Below are 18253 nucleotides of genomic sequence, written 5' to 3' on the forward strand. Positions count from 1 at the left end.
GTCATAAAATACACTACCTAACGACACCACACACTCTAAAAATCACCACTTAAAAACATGGACCCATTTAACAAAACCTGACATATTTTGACCAACTGAATCATGTGGCCTAATTAAACTTATATACAACTTATATACATTTATATACATCCGCAGAAAATAAAGACATTACTCAAACAAATCCTAACTATTTAATTGGCCACCATTGGCGATGGTATCTAGCTAATGATAACCTGCACTCCCGAATGACAAGACCAGCTTGTTTTCAAAAGTAAGATTTTATTAGCTATTTATTTGAATTGTAAGAATATAGTTTTATTTAAGCATTTTATTAGAATTGTCATGAGCATATTTGTAAGCATCATATAGAATTCAGATTATTTGCAAAGAATTATAAGTTTAGCATTTTCCAGAACCTAAGTCCCTAAATAAGCTAAATAAATGGAAATAAAGTAAAGTCTTTAGGGTTTCTTACGTGCTCCAAGCAAAGTCCGACAGCACGACACCCTCATCCAAAGGTTAGAAAGCAGCAGCGTGACCCATCCACGGGGCATGGATCTTTATACCTTTCTGCGCTAAGCTAATCTAAGTAAAAGTAAAACTTTCCGCAAAAGTCGATGTCCCATTGGCTCATGAGTGACAAGTGACATGTCACCCCATATTTCAAAACATCAGTTCCGTCACTTTCTTAGACTCCATTGTCTCTACTGTACGTGATCCGAGGCTTCCTTTGCTTGCAACAATTTTGCCATAGTTTTTCACTAGTTTCATTTCACTTCCTCGGATGCCAAGTTATCAAATGTTCTTTCTGCCGGTTCCTGGCCTTGGCCACGTCCGACCAGAATAATGTAAGAGCCTCATCACAGTTCAACAAATGTTACTTCAATGGAAAACTTTAGAAAGGACATCTCAGGCTTCGTGCAGAAATTAAATTCATCTTTTAGTAAACTCGAGTGAACTAGGCCCAAAGCAGTCAACTTAATTTCTCTAATGTATAAACAAACACAAGAAAATAATTAATGAAAGAAATATTATTCATTCTGTTTCCACCCTTTGTTTGCTAATTATTTAACCCACCCGTTAGTATAATATTACCTAGCACAAAGCAAACAAATAAAGCAGCATTTTATATCTACCAGTCTTCATTATTCCACAAAATCCACAAAATCCTTTATGCACCTTTAGAGAGTAGAATGACATCTCATAGACAAGGAAAGCAAAATAAGCACATGCCACTTTTTAAATTCAGCTGCAGTTAGTTATGACATGACAGAACGACAAAATTAATTTATTATTTTTCACGAACAAAAAGATGTAACAGTTATGCACATTTATGAGCACATGTGTTAGTTTTCCCACGTGTAAAAGTTTAATCTAAGTTGATTTAGTACGAATACATCACAAATCATTAATAAGATTATTTTATTTTATGGAAGTATAACTTCACGAGTTGGAATAAAAAGTTATCCTCTATCTCGCTCCATCAACTCCCTCATCTGGTGATTAACAAATCACCACACCACACCCAAAATTTAGAAAATTTTAACTAAAATAGAAAATGATTCAAATTCACTTGAGTTAGTATTCTAAAAATTTGTTTCTGCAAAATCTCTGCAATTATCATAACGAGCCCTATGTAATTCTTGTAATTCTATTTCATTTTCTTCTTCCTTTTTTATTTTATAAATTCTCTTCTTTTCCTTCATTTGTTTCTTTCTCTTGTGTAATAATAGAACTATTATAAATATTATCACAATCAAAGGTGTTAAAATCTTGCAAAGAACTGAACCACCTATTTCTTGAAACCAGGTTTTTATAGCTTGAAACCTTTTTGAAAGTCGCTCTGAGAAATCATCCTCTTCTAATGGAACTATCTCTGAATGTATTTCTGTAATATTCTTAATGTACATATCAATATTCTTACTTTCGTCTGGTATGTAGGTACAACAATGTTGTACATGTAGAATGCCACAAACTCCTCCCTCTTTTGCTAGTAGTATATCCAAAGCAAGGCGATCTTGCATCTCCATAGTTCTAATTGCAATGACTTCAACATTCACTAATTGGAAACCATCTGCTGTATCAGTGGACAATCTATCAACAATTGTGGATAATTTTCTAATCTTCCCTGCATTCAAGGTTATACCCACTATGGGTATCACTGCTTCAAAAATATCTCCCAAAATTTCTGTGAAACTTTCTCTTCTATATCTATTTACATGATTATTAATTTTGAACAATCCTTCTGTATTTCTGTCAACATGAAATATTTTTGGAAAAACAATTCCAACAAAACAAGTCCCATACCAGTGATCTGGGAGATTATAATAGGCTTTGTCACCACAAATAAAATAAATTCCAGGAAAAATTGGATCCTTGCCACCTTTGAATCCCCAACCACCCATAATCTGATAAGTGTCTTCACAATTACTAGCACCCACAAAATAATTATCAAAAAGTGTATTACCTCTTCTAATACAAAGCTTACCACTAACTGGTTTATCTATGTGAATTGCAACATTATCAAAAGTTTTACCATTAAGCTTCTCATCTTCTTTTTTGCCAGAACCTAGATTTAGTCTGCTTAACTAATTCGTTTCTTTTATAAATTGCTCTTCTCTCCTCAACAAGGTTCAGGAAATTCTTGCCTTCAGTACTTAGTTTACAAGTTAGATTATTCTTATAAGCATACTCATAAGTGAGTTCGTTAGTTACTAAGAAAAATTCCCCCATCTGTTTAGCTTTCTTATGTTTATTCAAAACACTCTCAATTTTTAAATTCGCAAAAATTTCGTCAACATTTGAATAATAGTATTCTAAACGTCCAGTCTGATAGAACAAACTAGCTAACACACTACATGTTATACCATATGTAAGAGGAAGCATATTATATGTTGCTCCCTCAGAAACAGAAGCAGGTAATTTTACACAAACATAGCAATCTTTAGCATCCATTACTTTAACATATTCTCCTAAAAGCCTTGTGAATGTATTGCTTGAAAAATCACTAATAGATTTGTCCTGATGAATTTCAGGTTTGTGATCAATAACTTTGCCTGTTACACTATGTTTGTTTTGACTAATTGAAGCTTTGCTTGTCATATTGACCTTGTGTAAATTTTTGTTGATTTCAAAAGGAATAACAACAGCTAGTACTAACCAGAGCAGAATTAACACGAGCACACATACCAGAGTCATCTTACAGCATCTCTTGAATATAGAACACTTTGAAGTACTCCGTTCCATAACGTAAGGCATTTTTTTTTTTAGAAGATAAAAATAAACAAAAATTATTTTAAAATATTAATTTCTAAATTGTACACCCCCTTTTAAAATAATTTTTTTATTTTTTTTTATTTTTTAACTTAGCCCTAACAATGTATCTTCGACCTTATGTCACAAACAATTTCACAGCTAAACAAGTTTTCTTCGACCTTGTGTCACCTAACAAAATTTCTTCGGCCTTTTGCCAAATAATAAAAAGAAAAAACCCAATTTAATAAATCAGTACTTCAATCATTGTCACTAATTTCTTCAATTTCATCTTCCTGGCTGCTACTATTAATCTCAATAACAGGAGGAATTATCAGATAAGTCCATTCAGGAGACCTATATTTCTGATTAGGCTTCACAACTCTCTTAGTTTTTCTAGACACTACTTCTATTTTCCTCTCTTTTTCAGCTTTCTTTTCAGGCTCTTTTTGACTAGTGATTTCATCCACCTGCTCCTTAGAATTTTTAATTAGCCTGACTCTCAATTTTCCACTTTTGCTTGGCCACAAATCACCCTTTTTCAAGATCTTTCTGTTCGGTTCTGAAACATTTGTTTCTGACTTCCAAGATCTTTTCTTTACTTTTCCATCTTCATCATACACGTCACTTTCTCCAGAGTCACTGTCAGAAATTTCGATTCTTGACACAGGAACTTTTCTACTCGGCAGTTTCACTCCGTTAGGAACTATACTTTGTCTTCCATCACTGGTACTTGGTAATTCGTTCTCCTCCTCCTCTTCAATTACCTTCAACTTCCCAGTTTCTGGTTTCTTGTTCCTTCTTCCAGAGCTTATCCTCTGCTTTTCAATACTCTCCTGGTCAGAAATTTCAATTGATTCAGCTTCTCTGTCTTCAAAATTTTCAATAGTCTTTACTCCATTCACTTTCTTGACAGACTCTTCTGCTGAATTTCTTTTAATCAGATCTTCATCACTTTCAGAGTCTATTTCAATGATTCCCAAATCTTCTTTATTCAAGTCTTTATTCACTTGCAGATTTTCCAGATGTCGACCTCTCTGTCGATCTTCAGAATCTGGATTTCTTTCACCTTCTATTTCGGAATCAGAATCATCTGTAGAATCACTCTCTTCATCAGAGTTTTCAGGAGTAGGAATTGGAATAGTGTGGCTGGGATGAATCCACCTTTTCAATCCTTTACATTTTACTGCATTCGTAGTGACTAAAATTATCTGCCTAGGCTTCTGCCACCTAGGGATCAAACAATTTCTTCTTCGATGAACTTTTGTCCTGACCCAATCTCCAGGTCTCAGATCATGAGTCTGTACTTTTTCATCAGATTGTGCTTCAGTTCCCACCTGATTAGACACAGAAGTCACTACGTCGGACAGTCTCTTGCAATATTCCAAAATAGCACTGTCATTAATGCTCAACAATTTGCCAACTGGAACAAAAGCTTGCCTCATGACCCTGCCCATTAAAATCTCATGAGGACTCAGACCTGTCTTCTTATCAGGTGTACTCCTTAATGACATTAGAACTAGTGGAAGAGCATCTGTCCACTTTACACCTGTATCTAGACACATTTTTCCAATCCTGTTCTTAATTGTTCCATTAATTTGCTCAACAACTCCAGATGCCTCTGGTCTGTATGCACAGTGTATTTTCTGCTCAATATTTAATGCTTCACAAATTAACTTCATAAGTTTGTTATCAAAATGGCTCCCTCCATCACTTTCAATAGTGACAGGAAAACCGTACCTTGGAATGATTTCTCTAAGTAACAGTTTTGCAACTGTAATTGAATCACAATGTCGAGTAGGAAAAGCTTCTACCCATCTTGAAAATAAACAAACAATCACAAGAACATATTTCAAACAGTTGTGTAAGGGCATCTCAATAAAATCCATTTGCAATCTGGTGAAAGGACCACCTTCTCGACCTATAATTCCTGTACCCACTATTGACTTTCTGTTTGGGTTCATTTGCTGGCAAGATAAACACCTCTGACAAAAAGATTCAGCAATAGTTCTAAATTTTGTATTAAACCAAGTTTCTTTAAAAAGTCTGATCATGGAATCCCTTCCTATATGGCCAGGACCATGATATAATCTGGCCATGTCAGCAATCTAACAATTTGGTAAAACTACTCTGCCATCTTTGTAAGTCCATACTCCATCCTCATCACGTGGTCTACATTCTGCTCTTAACCACGAATCTTTTTCCTCATCATCAGCTTCATTTTGCAAATCCCTGATTTCCTGCCATGTTTCCACTACTGATGTTAGCATCAATGAATTTGAATCACATTCTTTGCTTTTTTTCCGATTGTATGCACGACAATTTTTGGCACAATACTTTGCAGTTTCGTCTGCATAAGCATTGCCTTTAGAGATAAAATCTACACCTTTTGTATGTGCTGCACACTTAACTACAGCAATTTCTTTAGGTAACTGTATTGCGTCAATTAATTTTTTAATAAACACTGCATTTTTAATTGGTGACCCTGCTGAAGTTAAATAGCCCCTCTGAGACCAAAGCTGTCCATAATCATGCACAACTCCGTACCCATACTGGCTGTCAGTTATTATGGTAACTCTCAAATCCTTTGAAATTTCGCAGGCACGAATTAAAGCAATTAATTCAGCCACCTGTGCTGAACGAATTCCTTCAATACATGATGCTTCTTCAACATCAGCAACTGTACAAACTGAATAGGCTGCTTTTAAAATACCTCCTTCTGACCTCAAACAAGAACCATCTACAAAGTAAACAAAATCTGATTCAGGCAAAGGAACATCCTTAATGTCCTGCCTAGGCTTGGTGCAATATTCCATAACATCCAAGCACTCATGTTCCACATCATTTTCATCAATAATTTCAGAATCAGGTAACAATGTGGAAGGATTAAGATTCACGCATCTTGCAATAGAAACATTATCTGCTCCCAGAATAATTTTTTCATATTTGGTCAACCTACTACTAGTTAAATGCTGAGTTTTACCTCTTGTCAGTAATATTTCAACTGAATGAGGCACGAAAACTTTCACAGGAAATCCCATTATGATTCCTTCACTTTGTTCAAGACTGACACTTGTTGCACCAACTGCTTTTAAACAACCTGGTAAGGCTTTAGCAACTGGATCAAGAACTGCAGAGAAATATGCAATGGGCTTCTTTAAATTCCCATGTCTTTGTATTAACACAGACAAAGCACATCCCTCTCTCTCACTGCAATATAATTCAAAACCTTTTTCATAATTTGGCATGCCTAAAGCTGGAGCTTCACACAGGCTTCTTTTTAGATTTTCAAAAGACTCAAATTCAACTTCATTTAAAACAATTGGGTCTTTTACATCTGATTTTGTCAATCTCTGTAGTGGTTTCGCAATTACAGAAAATCCACTTATCCATTGTCGACAGTAACCAACCATTCCTAGAAACATTCTGACTTGTCTTTGTGTTCTTGGAGGTTGCATTGCTTGAATCATTTTAATTCTCTCAACTGTCACTTGTCTCTTTCCCTTTGCAATTCTGTGACCTAGATATTTTACCTCCTGTTTACAAAACTGCAACTTAGCTGGAGATACCTTATGTCCCTCATCTGCTAGATGATTTAACAGTATAATTGTGTCTGTCACACAATTTTCTCTTGTTTTAGCAGCTATCAACAAATCGTCAATATACTGCACCAACGTTGACCTGCCAGGTAAATCTAGATCTTCCAAAGATCTTTTTAACAACTCATTAAAGATAGAAGGACTCTCTGTATACCCTTTAGGAATTCTACACCATGCGAGGGTCCTACTCTGAAATCTGAAAGTGAAAATTTCTTGACTCTCAGGATGTAATGGTACAGTAAAGAACGCATTGCAGAGATCAATAACAGTATACCATTCTGCATCATGTGGAATCTGGTACAAAATAACTGCAGGATTTGGAACAATAGGACAGCATGGAATAACAATCTGATTAATTTTTCTCAAATCCTGAACAATCCTATACGTCCCATTTAATTTCTTGATTCCCATAATCGGTGAATTACAAGGACTACTCTCAATTTCTTTTAAAACACCTTGTTTAATGAATTTTTCAATCACAGGAATAACTCCTTCAACTGTCTCTGCTTTCATTTTATACTGAGGGATATTTGGAAATTCTATTCCCTGTTTTAAAGATATTTTGACTGGATCGACATGTTTCATTAGACCCATCTCATTTCCAGTCAAATCCCAAATTTCAGCTTTTACTGTTTCTTTGAGCTCTTTTGGTAAATTATCTTTTTCAAAAGTAGGAAACAATTTTGATTCTTCTGTTTCTACTAACATCATAGTCATTTGATACAAACCATCTTCCTCCATTGTTTGTAGTTCAACTCCCTAAGGAGAACAATATATTCTACAATTCATTTTGCACAATATATCCCTCCCCAACAAATTCACAGGACTGCTGTTACAAACCACAAATCTGTGTTTGTCTTTGAAATTTCCAATTTCAACTGGTACTGGATCAGTTAGATCCGTTTTGATTTGTTGATTACTTACACCGATTACTTGGATGGTTTCCCCAGAGAGAGGTAGGTTTTCAATTTCCACTGATCTAACAGTAGAACGGGTAGCACCAGTGTCCACTAAGAAAGTGATGTCTACATCATTAACTTTCCCATTTACAAATGGACCAGACTGGTCAACCTCAAGAGTGGCTCCAATAACACACTCTTCCCCCTCTCTCGGGCACCGTCAGAAGTAATCATCAGAATCACTTTCTTGTTGCTCTGTTAATAAAAACTGTCCTGAAACATTTTGCACAATTTGCCTATGGTTTCTTATTACCTGATCATCTCCTTGAAATCCCACACTTGGATTATATTTTTGACTTCCCCCACAATTAGGGAAAGGAGGTTGCGGAATTTGATTTTGCTGGTGATTCAATTGGTTTTGCAGCTGTCGCTGAAGACTCAAATCATTTAGATTTTGTTGCAACTGTAGCTGTCGCTGCAGATCAACATCACTCTGCATCTGTGGATTTAACAATGGACTCTTTAAATTTCTAGGTGGTTTCTTACACTCGTCTCTCCAATGTCCAATTTCTCCACAATTGAAACAAGGTAATTTCTGTTTTAATTCTTCAACTTTAGGATTAAATTTTCTGTTAATATTAAATTTAAATTTTCCTTGACCTTGATTTGAATTTTGAGTTTGAATAAAATTAGTATTTTTATTTCCAAGACTAGCAATTTGTTGCTCAGCCACTTTCACTTGAGCCCACATTGCTTTCTCCTTAAGCTTTTTCTGTTTCACTTCTAACTCATCACTGCAGTATTTAGCTTTTCTTAAAATGTCATCAACTGAAAGTGATTGCCAACCCACAATATTATTTCTGATCATTTCTCCAACCTCTGGTCTGAGACCATACACAAATCTATATATAAAATGACTCATATCCTTTTCATCCAATTTCTCATAGCCACTGTATTGTTTAAAAACTAACAATAACCTCTCATAAAATGAATGAACTGATTCTTTCGGTTCTTGATTAGTTCTATCTATTTTGACCCAATCAACCTCTTTTGGTGGAATTTTTTGTTTTAACCATAAAATCACTTTTTCATAAAAATCCATTACTATCGGAGCTGGAGCACCTGTTTCTTTAATTCGTTCAGGTTCCTCCTTTGGCCAACTTATAGAAATTTTACATTCTGTCCAAAGATCTGATGGAACAACAATGTCAAAGAATCCATCCAGATCAATCCACAAAACTTTTGAGACTTTTATAAATCTGTCTACCTGACGATACCACTCGACAGGTTTTTCTCTTAATCTAGGAAAGTCATTTGTAAACAACAGAATGTCTTGTCTTGACCAAGGGACATGAACATACCCTCCACCTGCAATCTCTCTCATTGGAAACTGTTTTGACAATTTTTCTAAATTCTCATCTTCCTTCTTTCTTGTCCATTTAACTCTCCACTTACTCAACTCACCTAATTTTTTGATGTAAACAATTAATTCTTTTATATGCATTATTCTTCCCATTGAATTTAAGTGTTCAATATCCTTTTCTGAAAAATCTAATCTATAATGTTTTCCAAAATTCTTTTGCCTGTTCAAATCAATTTCAAGTTCTGCCGCCAGTTCTTCCAATTGATCGTATTTATTTTTTGTTTTCCACTGAATACTCTTGCAGATGAACAGGAGTTCATCATCAAGATAAAATTTTAAACTATCAGGACCAATTGTACCAATAATTAATTCCTCCAGATTAGCTTTTAATTTTGCAACATCAAGTTTAGAATTTTGTTTTCTAGCATCAGAAGATTCAGCATCAGACTCTGCACCCATCGGTGTTTTGGAAAAAGAACCTTCATTAAAAGTCAGATCAGGCATTCTTGTTTTTCCCGAATTAACTTCAGAAATATCTGAGTAAAGTTTTTCAGCAACCCTTTGATTTTCAGCATTTAGAGGAATTGTTAAACCTGTTTTGTTAATTTCATTTCGTTCAAAAACAGGCTGAACAGGACCAATCGTTACTGGAACTGTCACAGCTTCCAAGCTTTTTGTCATTTGTCGAATTAATTCTTCTTTTGATCGGAAATATTCAGAAGAATTTTCAACTTCTTCATTTTTTATTTCTCTCATATAATTTTTTGGAGCTTCCCTTTCTCTTGGAATTAACGAAAAATGTTTACCTCCAATACAGACATCAGCATTTGTCCTAATTTCTAATTTTTCTGGGGTTTCAAAAGATTCAGAATTATTTGGATATAATTTAGAAGATTCACTAATCGGAGGTGCACTCGGTGTAGTATCTGTAGAAACCATCGGAGTAGACCATGATTGCGGAGGTCTCAAAGGCTCATTTCTTTTGTTAGAAGTGAAAATTTCTTCTAAAACTGCATCTTCAGTCTCACTTTCTAATGGAGCATTATTTTTCTTTTCAGTTCTTTTTTCACTAGGAGATCCTAAAACCATTTCTCTAATTAAATAAAGTCCATCGCTCATGCTTCCCTGTCTCCACATTCGCATTCTATCTTCATGAGTTTCTCTTCTATAGCTTGGTATTTTAGGAGGTCTTTTAATACCACTCACTTCTCTTTGTAGTTGAAACATTTCATCCTCCCATTCAACTAAAGCTTCAAATTGAGTAGGTCTCGGCTTTGGTACAAGAGCATTCATCTTTTCTCTTAAATTTCTTAAAACCTTTACATTAAAGGAACCATCGTCCGGCCAAGTCAAAACACCATCATCTTTTGTATAGTGTTTCCAAATATCAAACCACAAAACAGTATGATAACCACATTCACCTTCCATATACGCTGCAGGTGTTTTATATTTATGAAGTAATTTACCACCTCGCGTTTCTATTTTCTTGTCCGGTGAAATAACATTTTTAAGTTTCTGAAATAATGTAGGCTTTTTCTCAACATGTTTAAAATGATAACTCATTTTTAAGAGTCTAATTCAATTAATAAAATTGTTTTAAAATTATTTCCGGGATGTTCCGCAAAATCCAGCCAATCCGTGCGCGAAACACACTAACAAGCCAATCAGGATTGTGCTACGTCACCACTTTGCTCACCCAATAGAAATAGAATTTTACTGAAGAGCCAATCAGCTATTAGCTCGTCTGAGATTCAAGAGCCAACCAGAACACAGCTTGTGACGTATGTCACCCAATCATAGCGCGGCTCTGTGACGTACACAGCAGCTGCGGTTTCTCGCGTCTCACTCCCAGCGCTCACCCCTCCTTCACAAAATCTTTTCACAGCGCCATTTTAAGAACGCTCTTTCGGTGAAAATTCATTTTTAACAACGACAAGAAAGACTCATCTGTCTGTTTCTCTAATAAGTGACAGAATTACATTCATTCAAGTATTCTCAGCTTGGAATAGTCGGCCCTATTCTCATAGAATAATTTTCAATTGCCAGTAGAGCAACTCTTACTCTACCCTTCAAGCAAGTAATTAATGAACTCGTTTTCCCTCTAGAATGCACAATTAAGTGACTTAATTCGAAAGTTCAACTTGAACTCAATTACAAAACATTCACGCACTTTCAAACGGAAAGACCCTAAAATCAAACACACATGAAATCCGTACAGGACTCTCACCTGTTTATAGATATCATGCACCGTTAATAAAATAAACGACGTTATCCGTACAGGACTTTCACCTGTTTATAGATATGAAACATGTATCCCTACAGGACTTTCACCTGTTTATAGATAATCATGTACCGACGTTATCCTACCCTTCATTTAAGTTCGAATATATACTATTACTCTTATCACAGTGAGTTTTAGAACGGGCACATTGTCCCTATACTCATGCTGTTCAAATTTCATAGATAATCCTCACTATACAACATTCACACCTAGCCCTAACATGTGTTGCACGGCCACAACACCAGTGATACACGGCGATACCACTACACTGAAACAGATCAAATGTACTGTGTGACTACCTTCTCATCACACTATCTGTACCGGTACAACTCACATATAGCACGAAAAACAAACTCAACATGTGTGAAACATCGATCCTATTTTCATACCATAATACATTGATTACCATAGCAACCATCAAAATCTGCTACCAGAAGAATTGATCCAGCGGCCTATAGAAAATATGTCATAAAATACACTACCTAACTACACCACACACTCTAAAAATCACCACTTAAAAACATGGACCCATTTAACAAAACCTGACATGTTTTGACCAACTGAATCATGTGGCCTAATTAAATTTATATACAACTTATATACATTTATATACATCCGCAGAAAATAAAGACATTACTCAAACAAATCCTAACTATTTAATTGGCCACCATTGGCGATGGTATCTAGCTAATGATAACCTGCACTCCCGAATGACAAGACCAGCTTGTTTTCAAAAGTAAGATTTTATTAGCTATTTATTTGAATTGTAAGAATATAGTTTTATTTAAGCATTTTATTAGAATTGTCATAAGCATATTTGTAAGCATCATATAGAATTCAGATTATTTGCAAAGAATTATAAGTTTAGCATTTTCCAGAACCTAAGTCCCTAAATAAGCTAAATAAATGGAAATAAAGTAAAGTCTTTAGGGTTTCTTACGTGCTCCAAGCAAAGTCCGACAGCACGACACCCTCATCCAAAGGTTAGAAAGCAGCAGCGTGACCCATCCACGGGGCATGGATCTTTATACCTTTCTGCGCTAAGCTAATCTAAGTAAAAGTAAAACTTTCCGCAAAAGTCGATGTCCCATTGGCTCATGAGTGACAAGTGACATGTCACCCCATATTTCAATCTTTTTTTAAAACAAGGGGGACCAATTAGGTAGCAAAGGACCATGGGTATAAACTGTTTTTGGAAGACAAAGGTCCTAAGCAAATTAAACAATTTTACAAACCAGATATTATATAGAACGCAAGGGAAGCTATATACTTATCCTGTCCAGCCGGACCAGGAATTTATTGTCAATTAATCACACAGTAAACAAAATGAAACAATTAGTAATCATGGAAAGGGCACAATCCTGTGCCGTACTGAGAGAAAGAAGGATAGATAAATGGAGAAAAAAGATTCAACAGGCAAAGAGAAAACATAGAGCAGCCTGGACACTAGTAATATCAGTGCAAAAAAAGTGTTCTCCAGAGTAGAACATACAGAATATATACAGTAGTTTGCATGTATGTCTACTATTACAAGTCGACGACGTTTCGATCCATTTGCTCTAATATGAAAGGATCATCCTCAGGACTAAAATTTCTATTTAATTTTGCCTGAATTTAATTCATACACCTGTTTTAAAGAGAACAGGAGAAAAGAGAAAGAAAAGTATTTCTTGTTTAGAAGAATTTTAAAGAATTTTTACACAATGTTAAACATCAGCAATTTAATCGCCCTTCATGTTCATTTTACACAATACAGAACCGTAGTGAGCATGCCGGTGATAGTGTGGAGCGGGCAACCTACGAGTCACCACTTCGATAGAAAAACATTTTGCGAAAGGGTCATGCCAGTATTTTTAAATTTTTGTGCCACTACGCAAGCCTGGTGTAAAGGTGCGACATGCATGCCAAGATTCGGGTTGTGAGGACAGTGTTTGTGAGTGATGAATTAAAATTGGACATACGATGCAGGTGGGATGGAATCGCCTGAAAAAGGTGAAGCTCGGACGTGTGTCTCGGGGTCACTGTGAAGACATAGTGCTGTGTCGTAGATTGCTATATGGATGCTTTTGAGTATTGACACATGCTTACCTCGCTGAGGAGGGTATCGACTGCTGGTAACGATATATAAAAATTGTAGCAGTCAAGTGGGAACCGCGGATTGTTCGTGATCACAATTCCGCTGTAACCAAAGGAGATAATGACCTTTGAAAAACTAGTTCAAAACGATCTCCGTATATTGGAAAAGAAGAAACTTTTCATTCCCTATAATATTCCTCGGAGTGAAAAGGAGGCCATAAACACACTAAAAAACAACCCCTTGCTAGTAATAAAGAGCGCAGACAAGGGCGGTGGAATTGTCCTCCAAAACATCGATTCCTACAAGGACGAAATCTTGCGGCAACTGGCCAACACCGACCACTACCAAAAAATGGCAGGCAATCCCACCAAGGACCTTCAGGACACTATACTCAGAATTACGTCTGAGGCGGTCACTGAAGGGTTCCTGAGTAAAAAGGAGTTCAACTTTCTTAATGTGAAATCTCCACGACTACTGGTCATATATACTCTCCCTAAAGTACATAAGAGCACTAGTAACCCCCCAGGGAGGCCAATTGTTTCCGCTTGTGGCTCAGTACTTGAACCTCTAGGGGCCTTTGTTGATTTCTTTATAAAAGACTTCGTGCCAGGGACTGCCTGCTACATCAGGGATACCATGGCTATGGTGAATCTAGTGGAACATTACCCCTTCGATCCAGTAAATAGCACACTTTGCACCCTAGACGTAGAGTCGCTGTACACTAATATCCCCCACACAGCGGCTCTATTAGTCATCCAAAAAAAACTTGACACACGCCCACGTCCACATAAAATTCCAACTCTCTTTATCCTCCAGCTTTTGGAGTTATGTCTCACGAAGAATTTTTTCAGCTTCGACAATGTCTTTTACCAACAGATAAAGGGGACATCCATGGGGGCTATTTTTGCCCCAAACCTGGCCATTCTTTTTATGGATGAACTTGAGACTAATGCAATTTTATCAGACACTAACCCTTTCCTTTCGGGTATTGGGTTATGGCGTCGATATATCGATGACATTTTCCTCATTTGGAATTTGGAGATCGATATATTACAACAGTTTCTACACTGGCTAGATAACAATTGTGCTGATCTCCACTTCACACTCTCACATGATAAAGAGCAGATTGCATTCCTGGATCTCACAATTTACCATAAAGAAGGTGAGTTACTCACACGCCTTTTCAGAAAGTCTACAGAGCGTAACACGCTTTTGAGCTATGCCAGTAATCACCCCAGAGCATTGAGGGATTCTTTGCCTTATTCACAATTTCTACGAATAAGAGGCAACTGTTCATGTAAATCCGACTACTTTAGGGAGGCTACCATTCTATCCAACAAACTAAAAAACCGTGGATATCCGAGGAGATTAGTTAAGAATGCATCCAAAAGGGCATGGTACTGCCCTAGGGAGGCCCTGCTAACTCCTAAAGTACGTGACCAAACAGAAAGAATAGCCTGTGTCACTACCTTTTCCCCTGTGTCAAATAAAATAAGAAAATCTATCCTGAAACACTGGCCGACACTGAACGCAGGTCCTGTCCACCTAGAGAGACCCATTTTTGCGTTTAGGAAAAGCAAGAACCTGAAGGACCACCTGGTTAGAGCAGCACTTCCCTCCCCTACCCCCAAAACAACGCTTGAAGCAAATTGGAACCTTCCTCCGATACTTGGTCACGTTAAATGTGGTGGATGCAATGTTTGTATGTACACAATTGAGACACGAAATTTTGACCATAATGGTATCAATGTGGAGTTGAAATCCTTTTCCAACTGCAATACTCACAATGTAATTTATACGATATTGTGCCCTTGCCCAAAAATGTATGTGGGACAGACTACACAGAAAGTAAAGACCCGCATCTGCCAGCATAGGAGTCGGATAAGATGCAGGACTCCCAACGCTCCACTGGTGGAACACTTTGTGGAAATGAACCACACCGAGGATGAAATCAAATGGACAATCTTGAAGGTCATCAAACTACCACAAAGAGGCGGAAGTCTTACCCAACTTTTGAATCGGGAAGAACTTAAAAGCATAATTCAATTTGATACCATTCATACAGGTCTCAACAGGAATGAGGACTGGACCACCTTGCTTTAACCCAAAAATATCATGATTGCAACTGGCGGTTTACTTGATTAACCGCCCTCTGAACGTTCTTAATGTGCAAATGTTAAATTCTATAAGTGTTTTTAAAATCATCTTTGTCACGGACACTTCACCTACTCGCGCCGTAATTCCAAATAATTTTTAATTCACTCACTTGCGCCGTTTGTTTTTAATAATTCACCACTTTTCACAAAATGCACATGAACCCAACACCACTCCAAGATGTCCGCCGTGGGTTCACTCTCACTCTGTCACTCACATCCGGTATCACCTGATCTCCTACCCCAGACCTAATATGGCCGACCGCACTGGTTCACCACTCGGCGAGAGCACCCCGTAGGACTGCCACGGACCTTGCCTGGGACTCCCTGTCCGGTTTCCAACTCTCAACTAACTCGGTAAGGTTCTACTACCCTGTTTATAACCCTGCTCCCGTTCAGGCTGGTCATTGTTTCTTCCGCTGTACGAGTGCACGTCTGACTGCATTATTTCTTCCCCAGTAAGCGGAATTCGTACTCAGAAACCGCTCCGGAAAAGGTGCATTCTATACCTTCCGTATGGAAACTGGACATATATTCGGTAAGCCCTTCACCCTCACATCTCCGTGGAGGTTGTAATTACTCTCTCGCCCCAGGGCTAAATTTATTCCTTTGGTTACAGCGGAATTGTGATCACGAACAATCCGCGGTTCCCACTTGACTGCTACAATTTTTATATATCGTTACCAGCAGTCGATACCCTCCTCAGCGACGTAAGCATGTGTCAATACTCAAAAGCATCCATATAGCAATTGACGACACAGCACTATGTCTTCACAGTGACCCCGAGACACATGTCCGAGCTTCACCTTTTTCAGGCGATTCCATCCCACCTGCATCGTATGTCCAATTTTAATTCATCACTCACAAACACTGTCCTCACAACCCGAATCTTGGCATACATGTCGCACCTTTACACCAGGCTTGCGTAGTGGCACAAAAATTGAAAAATACTGGCATGACCCTTTCGCAAAATGTTTTCCTATCGAAGTGGCGACTCATAGGTTGCCCGCTCCACACTATCACCGGCATGCTCACTACGGTTCTGTATTGTGTAAAATGAACATGAAGGGCGATTAAATTGCTGATGTTTAACATTGTGTAAAAATTCTTTAAAATTCTTCTAAACAAGAAATACTTTTCTTTCTCTTTTCTCCTGTTCTCTTTAAAACAGGTGTATGAATTAAATTCAGGCAAAATTAAATTGAAATTTTAGTCCTGAGGATGATCCTTTCATATTAGAGCAAATGGATCGAAACGTCGTTGACTTGTAATAGTAGACATACATGCAAACTACTGTATATATTCTGTATGTTTTACTCTGGAGAACACTTTTTTCGCACTGATATTACTAGTGTCCAGGCTGCTCTATGTTTTCTCTTTGCCTGTTGAATCTTTTTTCTCCATTTATCTATCCTTCTTTCTCTCAGTACGGCACAGGATTGTGCCCTTTCCACGATTACTAATTGTTTCATTTTGTTTACTGTGTGATTAATTGACAATAAATTCCTGGTCCGGCTGGACAGGATAAGTATATAGCTTCCCTTGCGTTCTATATAATATCTGGTTTGTAAAATTGTTTAATTTGCTTAGGACCTTTGTCTTCCAAAAACAGTTTATACCCATGGTCCTTTGCTACCTAATGGGTCCCCCTTGTTTTAAAAAAAGACTAGAGCGCAATCGCTAGATTGTAGGGGTTCTTGCAAAAACCTTTTCCTCGGCAGACGAGGTGGGCTCTCCTAGTGCCCTTGTACTCTTAATCTCTACACTTTTCACCTTTTCCTGTTTCCACTGTGAAATGTCAGCACATGCCCCACTTTACACAGCAGATTACATCAAGCAATTATGTTCTGGTCCTTCCCTCCTTTCTGATACGTCTGATACAATTTTAACAACCGATTCCTCTCTTCCTGACCAGTTAGAAAAACTAAAGAAAAAACAGGTCCGACTTCAGTTGATGGTACGTATGCTGACAGATTATTTGAAGTCTGATGTAATACCACTAGGTCTCCAAGTTAGGAATATCCCTGGGATCTTTACTGACAATCCGAAATATACCACCAACTTTAGTTATATAGGAACTACTTGCTCTAGGCATTGGCTCGCTCTTGGGATAGATATTGCAACGGAGACGTTGAAATCTCTAGAACAAGAAATAGATGACATCCTAAAGCAAATTGACAATTCTGACCCCACAGCTGAGACCAAGAAATTGCTTGAACAGGTTGAGAAAACCGTAGCGGATTTCCACCGGATAGAGCAGAATAAAAAGGCCAACAAAATTAAGAAAGATATCAAGACATACAACGTTGAAAACACTTATCCCTACCTCAGAAAAGATTTTTATACCAACAGATCATACTCCAATCCCCAGCACAATAAACCGTGGGGACGTTACAATCAACGTCATACCCTAGTGGGATTCTCTGATACATCTGCAGAAACCTCGGATAACTCAGACCCCGACGAGGGTGCAAGCAATTCAAGAGGTGGTGGCAGAGAACAAAATAATTTTTTAGGGAGAGGCCAGCAGCACACTCCACAAAGGGGCAGGGTAAAAAAAACCCAGAGATGGGTCAACCCACCCGGAGAACGCAGGACGAGGAACAACTTTTACCAATGGTAACGTCCA

The sequence above is a fragment of the Lissotriton helveticus genome, chromosome 5_1 (assembly GCF_964261635.1).
Source record: "Lissotriton helveticus chromosome 5_1, aLisHel1.1, whole genome shotgun sequence".
NCBI lineage: Eukaryota > Metazoa > Chordata > Amphibia > Caudata > Salamandridae > Lissotriton > Lissotriton helveticus.